The sequence below is a fragment of the Danio rerio genome, chromosome 2 (genome assembly GCF_052040795.2).
Source record: "Danio rerio strain M-AB ecotype USA chromosome 2, GRCz13ab, whole genome shotgun sequence".
NCBI lineage: Eukaryota > Metazoa > Chordata > Actinopteri > Cypriniformes > Danionidae > Danio > Danio rerio.
In genome coordinates, this window is record NC_141022.1 from 44279814 (window position 1) to 44292953 (window position 13140).

Genomic DNA, 13140 nt, shown 5'->3' on the forward strand with positions numbered 1-13140 from the left:
GATGACGACGATGATGGTTATTATCATTATTATAATTATTATTATTATTAAGTAGGATATTGCTTACTATTATTATTATTCTTTTTTTTGAAAAATTGTATCTACTTTTACTATTTGACACGTGGAAATTACAGCAAAATATTCTAAGCAACAGGCCCATCTCATATACAGTACAGATACTAAATAAATAACCTACTATAAATTGAAAGCATTAACACATGCTATGCTTTTGAGACGTAACATAAATTCCAAGGCTTTGTTCAAAATAACATCAATGTTTTCAAAGTGCACTGTGAAGGGAGCACAATTGTAAACATGAAAATCGCTTAAACTGAAATGGAAAAATAGTTTTAAAGCAAATTACACCTAAGAGTGATGACCTTAATGTTTATATATATATATATATATATATATATATATATATATATATATATATATATATATATATATATATATATATATATATATATATATATATATATATATATATAAATAAGTTTAAATGTTCCGAGTTTAAATGTTAGAATGTTCTAAATGAAAAGGGGATAGCTTGAATAACTGGGAATAAAACACAACCACACTGTAAAAAGTGCACAAGGCATATCATTACTCTAAAGAAGTTTTTTAACTTGATCTAACTCAAAACATTTAATTTTCTGTCTAGTCATCAGTGTAATGTAAAACAATTGTGTTGATTTAAATTAAAAGTAAGTCTTGTTGGTGTAAAGTAAATAAATTCTTTAAATTAAATTAAACATATTGCTTCCAATTGTCACGTGACTTTAAACGTCATCCCTGGTCCTGCCTGTCCACATTCAGGTTTCCGCCATTTTTTTTTTACACCGCATGGATGGGCTCGGCGTGGTGAAGCGGGAATCAATAAAATTGGTAAGTAGTTTTAAACATATGTTTGGGTGTATAATCAACAGTGTACATGTATGATTTCATAAAAATGTTATGTTGTTTTACATACTGTAAGTATTACTAGTTTGACCAATCCAGCTCTGCTAAAAGGTTTGCAAATTTCCCTCATCACTATGTTAAACCGAGTGAAAATTAAACAATAGTCATACAAGTAAACTGCTTGAGGTAAAACGGATTGATATTTAAGCGTATTTTCAAAGACTGTTTGCGGTATGCTAATGCTTTCGGTTAATGCTGTGCGCTAACGTACGGCGCCATTAGCATGCATGTTCTCAGCTTAACCTTACATGGCGCCGCCATGTATAAAGTGTATGCACGCTTCAGACGTTTTGTATGGGACTCAACGTTGTCATTGAGTGTCAAAGCTTAGCCATTACACAAGATATTCGTTCCGTTTTCGTGTATGGTGTGTATAACGTGTTCTTTAACGTGGTCACGCCAGCCGTGCTTTGAAAGATCACGGTAAGGGCAGCCGTGGTTTTCGGGGGGCTGCGCATCTATTCGCGCACTTAAGGTATGGGTGCTGGTAGCGGTCAAAATGCTTGTAGAGGAGCAGTGAACGCCGTTTGCTTTCCTGATGTTTTCAATATATTGCTTCTGTTTCTGAATCTAAATATTACTGCATTAAATGCATTTAACCCTATAAGAACTATGAAGGGACATCAGAATTTTGTTTTGTTTTACATTTTACATCTAGAACATGAACAACACTTTATCATGTCAAACATTGTACATTTATTCATTAAATTTCCTTGCTCTGTTACACATAATTTGGGAAATATTTAAAAAAGAAAAGAAAATATCAAAAGAGGGAGAAAAATTCTGACTTCAACTGTACATGTTCTAGGTTAGAATTGTTTATATATTCTAAGAAAAGTGCACAAGATGTAGTGAACATGTAAAGGTCTGACATTTATCTATTATTTGTTTTGAATGTCATCTTATTAATTTTCTTTTTTTTCCCAGAATCCTTAAGCATGTCAGGAAGATCTGCCAAGCTTTTGGTGATAGTGAGTCAAGATGATTCAAGAAAGTTGCTTTTGCCAGATGGGATTCCCGAATCAGAGGATGCGCTCATTGAAAAGGTGAGAAAAGATTTTGAATTAAATGACAGAGTCAGACTACAGTATCAGGACAAAGATTTTGGGGATGTATTTGTAAATTTGACAAACACTGGAGAACTTCTGAGTCTTGACACTCTAAAGATTATCCCCTTGCCAGACAAATACTCATTCATTGCTCAAACTATTGATGGGACCCAGTCTAATGATGATGCTCTGACCTCCGTTAGCTCTGGCAGCACTGATGATACAATCATACTCTCAAGAACTGCAAGAAAGATGGCCAGCACTGTTTCAACAAGAGGAGGTAAAAAAAATAAAAATAACTTTTATTATTGATAAATGTTAAAATGTACATGACTAATTCTGAATACCATAGTTTTTACCATGGGGTTGTAGCATCTAATGTTTTTGAAAATGTCTTAGATGACCTAATTAAACTTTTTTTATTGTTTAATGGTTTATGTGTATATGTATTTTTACTGTTAGTTCTCAAAGTAACTTTTTTCATAAGTCTATTTTCTATTTCTCTTTCTTACAGATTGATGCCGAATTTTTGCACAACACAACCTTACCTTTACAGTTAAGATTTATGGCCTCTTTGGACAGACAGATCTCTCAGATTCTCCAGGTTATTAGAAGCAAAGGTGGAGTCCTCCGTGAAAAAGCGAAGGACACTATTTAAGTTATGGATCAGGTATTGGTTGCATACAAACAAAATTGCTTGTAGCAATTAATTAATAGTGTTTTGGTTTAATGAAAACAATACATCTTGAATATTTTTAGAGCCTGGACATAGACATCAGAAGACAGTGCCTGCTGAAGTGCCTGATCATGTACCTTTGTGAAGATGCAAGCTGTCTGATCGAAGAATACCAGGTAATGTTGACAATGCAAACTCCTAAAATTTTCTCCAACCATATTTGACTTGGTTATATTTCACTTTCAAATCAATATTTTACCACTTTGCTCAAGCCTTAAGGGTGAGTAAAACATGGGGAATTCTGATTTGGTGAAGAAATTACTTTAAAGTGGTTCAAGTTATTGTGTTATCATTTACACATCAGCCTGTGTGACTTCTTTCACAGAACACAAAATAATATATTTTGAAGAATGTTGTTAAGAGCCCCTATTCACTTGCATTGGTTTTGTGTGAATACCATAATAGTGAACAGGGGCTGTTATCAACATTGTTCAAAATTCTGCAGAGGACAGTATTTCATTCAGATTTGAAATGTCAAAAGGGTGGTAAATGATAGCTAAATTTTGAATGTGAACTACTGCCTTAAAAGCATTTTTTCCCTTTTTAACTGCATTTTGAACAAATTTGAGTAGATTAATGAATGCCTCTGATTGGAAATTGTGGTACTGCACTCAACAAAGTTGTCTACAATAGTCATCACATTAGAAGTGTTAGTTTGTACAAATGTTAAAAGCATTTTTGAAGCTAAAGAGGGTGTAAAAGTACATCCTCACCCAAAAATGTAAATGTTGTCTTGTAAAAAAAAATACACATTTATTTACACAAATGAGGATATTTTAATTAAAGCAAGCTACAGACATTTGGCCTCTACATTAACCACCATAATGGCTAACTACAAAATGGCTTACTCAATTTTAGAAGAATTTTCAGATGAAGGGCTGTTTTTTTTTTTTATACAAAATGTTTTTTTTTTTTTTTTTCCCAAACTCCCTTATTAACTCTTTTTTTTCTTGTATGTTTTTAGGCTGACCAGAGGGAGGAAGCAATGGATGAATTTTAAAAGAACACCATGACACTTTTTGTAACCCGTGAAAGTGATGCTCTTACTCGTGCACTGGACATTTCGATTGTCATTGACTGTGTGGAAGTACTAAATGAGTTGCCTTCTGTTGCATGTCCCTGCGCCATGATGTTTGGACTCATTTATGCACTGAACTTAAAATATCCCGATGGACTCAAATATATCTTTGAGACCTTTCAAAAAATAATCATGGACTTGGAGAGTAGACAGATGAGCCGAAGGGTGCCGAACCTGCAGGAGTAAGCAGATGTGCTGAAGAGTGCAGAACCTCTCTTTAAAGCTACTGGAGATAACTTGTATCCTTTGACTCAACTACAGTGTTCTGATTGCGATATATTTTAGATGTTGGACTTCTTCATTTCTTCATCTTCATTATAAAGCATTAAATAGTTTACCAAAACATGAAAGTTCATACATTGTTTACTCATCTTTAAGCTATTCTAAGTATTTAACTTTAATTAAATTAGGTTCAGAGAAATTTAATGACAATTATGAGAGAAGTTTAATTTTTCGGTAAACTATTTCATTAAGGTGAAGACTTCTCTTTCAACAGTTGGCTAATTTGTTACAGAGTTATTAAAAAGTATTTAATTTTACACTGCACATTTTAAGCCATTTTTTGGGCCAAACTTGTTTTAACCTCAGAAGAATTCTTAAGGTTTTGTGTAGTCAGTTTTGATTGACTGTTCATGAAAAGGTGTCCAATGATTACTGATTCCTATGGTGAACTTACATTGTATCCAGGGTCTTTGTATATGGATACTAAAAACTGTTGTACAGTATAATTTTATAAAAATGCTATGCACATTGTAGAAATGTTTTATGACATAAATTGTCATGTTTGTTATGTTTACATTGTTAGACAGTGTGTATTTGTACTGTACACATTGTAAAAAATGTGGTATTGACAAAATAAATTGTCAATAGTTTGATGCTTGGAGTCATTCATCTTAAACGATAAAATTACACATTTTAAAAGCAAATCAATTTCTTTATATTACATTAATATTTTAAATTGTATTTGATTGGATATTTGATTTGATGTAAAGTAAAATAATTAAGTTAATACAAAGTAAAACAATTAAGAGTAAATAAAGTAAATTTGAGATTTCAAAAAACTTAAAAACTTTATTTGGTTCAAAGAGATTTTTTGCTTTGGCTAAGTAATAGAGAATTAATTCTTTTTAAAGTAAAAAAATTAAGTTGATTTAAAGTAAAGTAATTAGGTGTAACAAGTTGACGCAATTTTTTTACTTTGATCCAATGAAACACTTTTTACAGTGCAGGAACTATGTTTAACTTCAGCTCCAGAGGTGTAGTTGCCAGCATACAAGTTCGTTAAAATGGAGGATTTGGGAAATGCCAAATCAACAAACTATGTTTTTAACGATGCAACATGCAACCTTAGTTGGCTAACAAGGGTTTTCGGAAATGCACCCCAGAATAGTTTCTCAGATTGTGTCTCAAAATGGCCTCCATGGCCGAATCAGTGCCCAGACTTCATCAATAAATTGTATGAATCCTTGCCAAACCACATGGATGCAGTCCTTAAAGCTCAAGGAAGTCATACAAGATATTAAATTTGGATCTCACAGCATTACTACTTAATTTGCTGACATATTTTTGTATTTGCAGTAAATTTGTTACATTTCTGTATAGGTGACAAAACATTTGTCTAGCCAAAACTTGACCTTTCTGTCTTGATTATATAACAAATCTTTTTTTTCAGTGAAACAAATTTTTTTCAGACTACAGGTTAATAGCAGGTGTTTCTACCAAACAGATAAGCGACAAGACTTTTGCCAGGGACTGTATTTTGGCCAGCACAATATGACAAAATAAAATGAGTGTCATGTTTTTAAAAAAAAAATAATAATAATAAAAAAATACATTATTAACATTAATTATATTTTGTCACATTTTTTGCTGCCCGGCAAACTAGGGATGTAAAATAAACTGCACTATCTCTAATGATTTCTAATATTTAGTCCTATAAAAATCATCATCAACAAATGCATAGAGAGAGAAAGAGAGAAAAATGTAGTGTAGAACAAATTTACTGTATGACGTAACTATGATTATTTGATTGAGCAAAACACCAGCATTTAACCATCATTTCAGTCCAGAAATAAACATGGCCCAGTAAACCACCCTAATTTGGAAGCAGAGCACTTGCTCTTTTCCTCCTTGTTTCTTTGTTTTGTTTAATATATTCACTCCTGTTGGTTTACACGCTGAACGCCACACTATCCGATGACCTTTTTCCTCTGTTTTCAATCATCTTGTGTCTAAAGCCAAACTCCTCTGGGGCTTCGCTGGGTTCGTGAGCGGCTTACTAACATGCAGTTCCCGCTGCAGCCACTCAGTGGTGATATAAACAAAGAATTCACCGAGATGCACTTGGATGAAAAAAAGAGTCTCAGTATCAGTAATGTTTAAGTATACTCCACCGAAGCAGATTTAGTAAAGGCACGGACAGTGTTGGGACTGTATGTAAAACAGGGAAAGAAAAAGAAAAGAGGGTAATGACGGGTCGGGTCATTGTCATTGTCCTAGTAGTGCAACAGGGAAAATGACAGAAATTTGCTGGCACAAGCATATCACGGCTGCACACATGCAAACTAAACAAAACTTTTTCCTGTAGCAAAGTCCTTCCTGCATGGCCACGGACAAACAGAACTAGAAGAGGTCACAAAATAAAGTCAGGGTTATAGGGCTGCTTGTTATTGAAGAAAGGGCTAGAGAAAAGTGACATAATGATATTTAATTTAGTTTTTCTGCAATAAATATCCATAATGGGTAACGCTGTGGTGCATGATCGCCTCAAAGCAAGAAGGTCGCTGGTTTGAGCCTCGGCTGGGTCAGTTGGCATTTTTGTGTGGAGTTTGCATGTTCTCCCCATGTTTGTGTGGGTTTCCTCCGGGAGCTCCGGTTTCCCCCACAGTCCAAAGACATGCGGTGTAGGTGAATGGGTAAGTTAAATTGTTCGTAGTTTATGTGTGTGAACGAGAGTGTATGATTGTTTCCTGGAGATGGGTTGCAGCTGGAAGGGCATCCGCATTATTGTGAATTTAAAGTGATAATTGAAAAATAAACAAAATAGAAAACACACCACAACAACATTATTGTACTATAAAATAGAGCAATAAATTAAAAGTAATACTAACATATACATCTAAGTTTGATGAAGTTGATATATTGTGCGCAATCAGTTGAAGTCCGAATTATTAGCCCCCCTTTACATTTTTTTTTCTTTTAAAAAATATTTCCCAAATGATGTTTAACAGAGCAAGGAAATGTTCACAGTATGTCTGATAATATTTTTTCTTCTGGAGAAAGTCTAATTTGTTTAATTTCGGCTAGGATAAAAGCAGTAAAAAAAAAAAATTAAGGTCAAAATTATTAGCACTTTTTGGCTATATTTTTTTCGGATAGTCTAAAGAACAAACCATCAATATACAATAACATGCCTAACTACTCTAACCCGCCTTATTAACCTAGATAAGCCTTTAAAAAAATAAATCAGTTATTAGAAATGAGTAAATAAAACTATTGTGTTTAGAAATGCTTTGAAAAAAATTTTTTCTCTGTTAAACAGAAATTTGGGGTGGGGGGTGGCTGGGTTGGGAGTAATAATTCAGGGAGGCTAATAACTCTGACTTCAACTATACATACTAATATAACATATATTGTCCAACACTCATTGAATAAACTAAATACTTAGGTCCTTAAACTGCACATCATCCTTGTCAACACAAGTGAAGAGAAAAACGACAGTTGTGTAATAACATAATTTAATAAACATGACCAATTTAATGCTGTGATTTTTTCAGACAAAGAAAAACAATGTATTGCTGCAGTAATTACCAAAATCATAAAACAATTTTGCTAAACAGTCTTTGTTAGTGTGTGTTTTTATTAAGCAAATGGGAGGAGGAGGACTCTGTCCATTAATACCAGCACCAGTGCCCTTCTGTATCGTAAATCTGACTGCGAGGGAATCTGGGGAAATCTGAGTCTCTCTGCAAAGCGTCATTTGAAATTTATGAGCAATTTCCTCAGTCACAAAAACAAACACCTGGAGGGAAGCAGTGCGGCAGAGTCACAACTCACAACAAAACACCCTCGCTCTACATCACTCAACCTCATACTGCCTCACTTCATCATTACAGTCTGCAAATCATGATAAAGACAATTGCTGAAACAGGTACAGTCCAACTCAAGACCTGATCCTAGCTCTAACCTTAATGTTCCGAGAGGTTGCTAGGTTATACGACATTTCTCAAACTGATGTTTCTGGCTTAGGAGACTGTATACTAACAAGAAGACTTTACTAGTTTATGTTGGCAGCTCCAAATAGCTAGCCTCCAATACAATCACGCCCATAATAACTTTTATCTGGGTCACGGCACCAATTTAACCCCTATGGTTCTACTCTCCTTGTTTCAAGGACAAATAAAACTATTTTTCCAGCATAAGAGGCACACTAATAAGGAAATTCATTAGTCAATCAATACTCTCTTTGTCAGTAAATTGTGCAAACTGACTATCGAGAGGGTCAAATATTCTCAATCAGTAATATTTGTTTGTGTAATACATATGCATGTCTCAGTAAGCCATATTCATATATTTAATTTAATTACATCTCATTTATTAATCACACTTATGGTTGGTGCCAATAGCCAAGTGGTTAGAGTGTCAACACAATACTAAGGTGCTCAAGATGACCTGAGTTCAATTCTTGGCTCAAGATGTTTTGCCGATCTTTCCCTTCTCTCTGCTCCCCACACTTATCTGTCTGTAATCTCCACTGTACATTAAAGGTCAACCCCCCCCCCCCCCCCACCCATTTTAGGCTACATGTTGATACAAACATAGGCTTTCTTTTATTTCTGGGCTAGATGCATATGCAGTTTTACAAGAAAATTGTCTTTAAATGCTTACGGTGTCTATCATTGCCCTAAATCTGTTGGTTTCAGACCACTGACTGACTATTTTTCAGCATAGACTTCTAAACACTTTCATGCATTCACAATGGTATGAACTGTTATAGGGGTGGACAAATATATTTATATTATCTATTATTTTGGAAACTAATTATTACTATTTTTTAGATACAGATCAGTGTGAACTATTGATCACTATTTAAAGGGCAGACCCCCCATGCATCTTGTTTTGACCTCCATCAGGAGAGATCAAACATCAATTAGGGGGGTCAAACCCCATTATAATTCACACCGTGTCTCGAAGTAGGAGAGTGAGGTTTACTCAGACACCTCTTCATTGCTGACTACCATTACACTAACCCCAATAACCTGCACTCCCAGCAGGGTCACGGCACCAGTTTAACTGGTCTGGTTCTACTCACCCTTCTCTGAGGAGGATTCAAACTGGCATCTCCAACACGGGATTCAGATGCACTAAAATAGATTCTAAAGACCACTTCATTTAGTCATTTTTTTAGTTGTAAATATGTTTCTTGAGGCCAGGGGTGTAAAGTCACAGCCCCTACTAGCTAGTCTCCATTATGAACTCAGTTCTTTCTGAGGTCATAGCATCACGTTAAAACCTTGTGGTTTCACTCACCCCACACTGAGCAGGAGTTGAACCAGCGTTTAACGGGATGGAAGGCAAGTGCACTAACAAGAATGCTAAAGATTGTTTTATCTTTTACTAGTCAGTAGCTTTGTCACTTGCTAGTATGCATCCTGAAGCCAATGCTCCTAGCAGCTGACTGAATACTTACTTCCATCCTTGTCCTGACACCAATTTAATCTCTCAGGATCTGCATACCCATTTCAGAATGGGATTCAAAGTGCAATTTTCAGCATGAAAGATAGGTGCACTAACAAGGACTCCAAAGACTGCAGCATTTTGTTTGCTAGCACGCCTTGGGCAGCTCCTACTAGCTGGCCTCCATTTTACACAGCCTCCTGAGCCTCACCCCCAAATATCATTCCCATTCAGGTTCCACTTTGAATGCGATCTGCAGTGGAATTTCCACTATGGGAGATGTGCACACAAGCTTGTCCTCCAAAGACATGCTAGCCATAAGTTGTCTTCTTGGTTGCTAGTGTGCTTTTGAGACCAGGGAATTGAGGTTCATTTGAACAGCTCCTACTTGCTGGCCTCCATTAGAGTCTCACTCCTATCCAGTTCTTGGAATTAATGTAGATGTGAGTTCTGACAAGCTTGCTTATGTCACTCAAACAATATTTCCCTTCCTTTTATATCTGTGGCTTAAAGTCTATGTGAAATCCGAATCTTCAATGCTTACCTTTTTCTAGAGCCCATTATTATTATTTAGGTGAACAACAATTCTGTGTAAGTTAATCCACTTAAAAAGGGTTTGTTTTGATAATGTTTAATCAAATCTGACCATTTGCTTCCATGTTTTGAAAGCAGTCCTTTTCTGTTGACGTCAGTTTGACAGCTTCAAACACAATACTCTTACCCACGCCCCTCTTACCGTTAGTTTGCTAAGAGGAAATGATGCAAAAAAGAAAAAAGAAAGCCCCAACCCAATATTAAGTTTCAGTTAAATGTACATCAACATACTGAACAAAAAGTCTTGGCAACTTCCAGTTCATCCAGACTTTAATATTAGAAAGTGTTAGGGTTCTTTCACACTTCGATTGCCTGGTCCAAGCCCTGATTAAGCCCTAGTCTGATTGTACACTCTAGCCTCCTTCTTTGCTGGCTTGTTTTCCCATAGTCTTTTTTTCCCGGTACATTTGTGTAATCAAGCTATTGTTGTGTGTACAGCTGTTGCTAGGTGTCCCGAAACCCAAGGCGCCAAAATGGGAAGACGTATGCACATTGCGATCTCTTTGCTTTTACTGAATGTTTTGGTTTTGGTAACACACAGAGAGCTGTTTCTGTCAATCTGCTGCAAAATTAATTAAAGCGTTCAGAACATAACGCAATGTCAGCAGAAGTCATTTTTGGAGGACACAAGCAGAGATTATCACTGTGTTTGCACTGGCTCAGTCCTGCTTGTTACATACAGACATGATACACATACACACACACAAATGAACGTTAAAAAAAAAAAAACATTTGTTGTAGTTGGCGGTTCACTTATGTTATTTGGTACGATTGCATTTATATCAGATGTAAACTGGACCCCAGACCACCACTTTCAGGCAGACTTAAGTACGGTTTGCAGGTGCGCACCCGAGTTCAGAAGACATTGTTCACACTAGCTAAACGTACCGAACAGATGACAAATGAACCTGGGTGTGGACCAAAAAGTGCTAGTGTGAAACCACCAACAGTGTCTTAACTGAATCCCCAAACATTCCACCAAATAACATAACAGTCAATGATTATCCTTAATCTACCTCTGTCTCTAAATATTTTTGCTTCTACATCTGTAAGTAAATCTGAATTTTTACCCCTATATAATTTGTCATGAAACACATTTAGGGAGATAAACCCGTAAATTGAATATAATAGTCAAGAAACCGGTTTAAGAGAATTCATTTTGACATTAAACAAATCTTACATTACCCTTACATCACCCAAAACAGCACTAGGCACACATAGGCAAGCGTACACACAAAAAAAGTCAAAAAGCCCAATTCAAGCTCCATAAATATTGCTATGATTCCTCCTTCAGTGTAAATCTATGGGATTATTACACTCGTTTTAATTTACCCGAGGCAAAAAAATCATAATCAGATCACTAAGAAAAATAATAGATATAATTATGTCTGAAGCAGAAACTGCACTTTGGGTTAGGAGATTGTTTAAATCTCTAACCACAGGTATGAGCAATTATAAAACTGATGATTGCCTAAGCAAACACAGCTAATTAAAATCTATTAATACATGCTGTCCTCATCTTCAGGGAATCTACTTTAGCAAAAAAAGTGTTTGGGTAGCACTTTGCTAACAGCATAATTTCGTAGTTCAACCTCCATCTGCTAAAAAAAAATTTGAGGCCCATCAATTCTCAGTGACCTGTCAAAAGTAATTGCCGCAATCACGATTTATTGCTGATCGAGTTCAAAACCTGCTTAGAACATGGATGTAAATGTAAATCTATTGACCTCTTAATGCTATGCTATATCCGGCATGTCAACTAGAACGTCAATCCTCGTAAAAGTGAAAAGTGCATCCTCAGCTTCACCAAACCCCATGATGATAACGGGCCATAAGACACACCATATGAGGACATGCTTCCACCAGCGAAACACAATCAATCCCCGAGCAGATCTGCATGTAAAATCACTGCTGGGGGATTATCAAGTCATGTCTGTGATTCGATTAAGGAGGAGTTGTTTAATGATGTGTAGTTCTGAACTGCCAGTCTGTTAGGAAATGGCTACGGGCCATTCAGTCCTTCGGTGAGTCATGCTCAGTTAGTCGCATGAGAAAAACATGAACTGGTGGGTCAGCGGCTTCATTAAAAATACAGCAAAAACAGCAACAATCTGAATTATTATTGTTGAAAATAACTCTTCTTTCTATGTTTTGATTTATTTAAAAACTTATACAATTTTACAATATACACTATTATTTAAAAAATAAAATGCCTATGAAATGATTTGTATTATGATCTGTTGAAAAAAAAAAGTTTAATAATTTTGAGGAAATGTTTTTGTTGATGAATAGAAATTATTGTTTTTTTTAAGATAAATAAAATAAATCGTAACACTTCAGAATAAGGTCCCATTTGATATGATTTTTTTTTTTTTATCGTGGACCAGGGTTATTTTACTATCAAAGAGATTTAGATTAGTTAAAGTTTTAGTAATTGTTATGACTTTGTGTAACTGAAGGGATGCGAATGGTCAGTACAGGTGGCAGGGAAACATCAACCAGAGAACCAGGCAAGGACCAAAACACAGAGACCAAAACACAGAAGGACGAGACCAGGAAAGACCAGACCAGACAAGACCAGGAAATATTAATAAATGCTACAGAAAATTCATATACTACAGAAAAACAAACAAGACTCAGCCATGAGTGTGTATGAGAGGTGGACATATAGTCCAGGTAATTAGTAAATTAGTTTGTGTGTGAGAAATCAAGCATGTGGAACTGGTGTGTGAGAGGTGCATGATGGGATATTTTTATAATAATAATAATAACAATAATAATAATAATAATAATAATAATAAGAAGAAGAAGAAGAAGAAGAAGAAGAAGAAGAAGAAGAAGAAGAAGAAAAAGAAGAAGAAGAAGAAGAAGAAGAAGAAGAAGAAAGAGGAGGAGGAAGAAGGTCGCTGGCTCAAGCCTCGGCTGGGTCAGTTGGCATTTCTTTGTAGAGTTTGCATGTTCTCTATGTGCAGGCATGGGTTTTCACTGAATGCTCCGGTTTGTCCCACAATCCAAAGACATGCGCTATAGGTGAATAAGCTAAA

General features: G+C 35.5%; 1 protein-coding gene and 2 long non-coding RNA genes across 3 annotated transcripts in view; 2 read left to right on the forward strand and 1 right to left on the reverse strand.

The window, feature by feature from the left end:
• The window catches only part of hs6st1a (heparan sulfate 6-O-sulfotransferase 1a), a 231471-nt gene that overhangs the window by 12683 nt on the left and 205648 nt on the right, over positions 1–13140 (reverse strand).
• LOC148679737 (uncharacterized) lies at positions 812–4701 on the forward strand. Its single transcript, XR_015941938.1, has 6 exons — positions 812–888; positions 1891–2009; positions 2216–2292; positions 2527–2682; positions 2772–2864; positions 3713–4701. It is a non-coding gene; the product is annotated as an uncharacterized LOC148679737 (long non-coding RNA).
• LOC147846455 (uncharacterized) lies at positions 7027–12224 on the forward strand. The gene is made up of 3 exons (XR_015478841.1): positions 7027–7376; positions 8625–8824; positions 9275–12224. It is a non-coding gene; the product is annotated as an uncharacterized LOC147846455 (long non-coding RNA).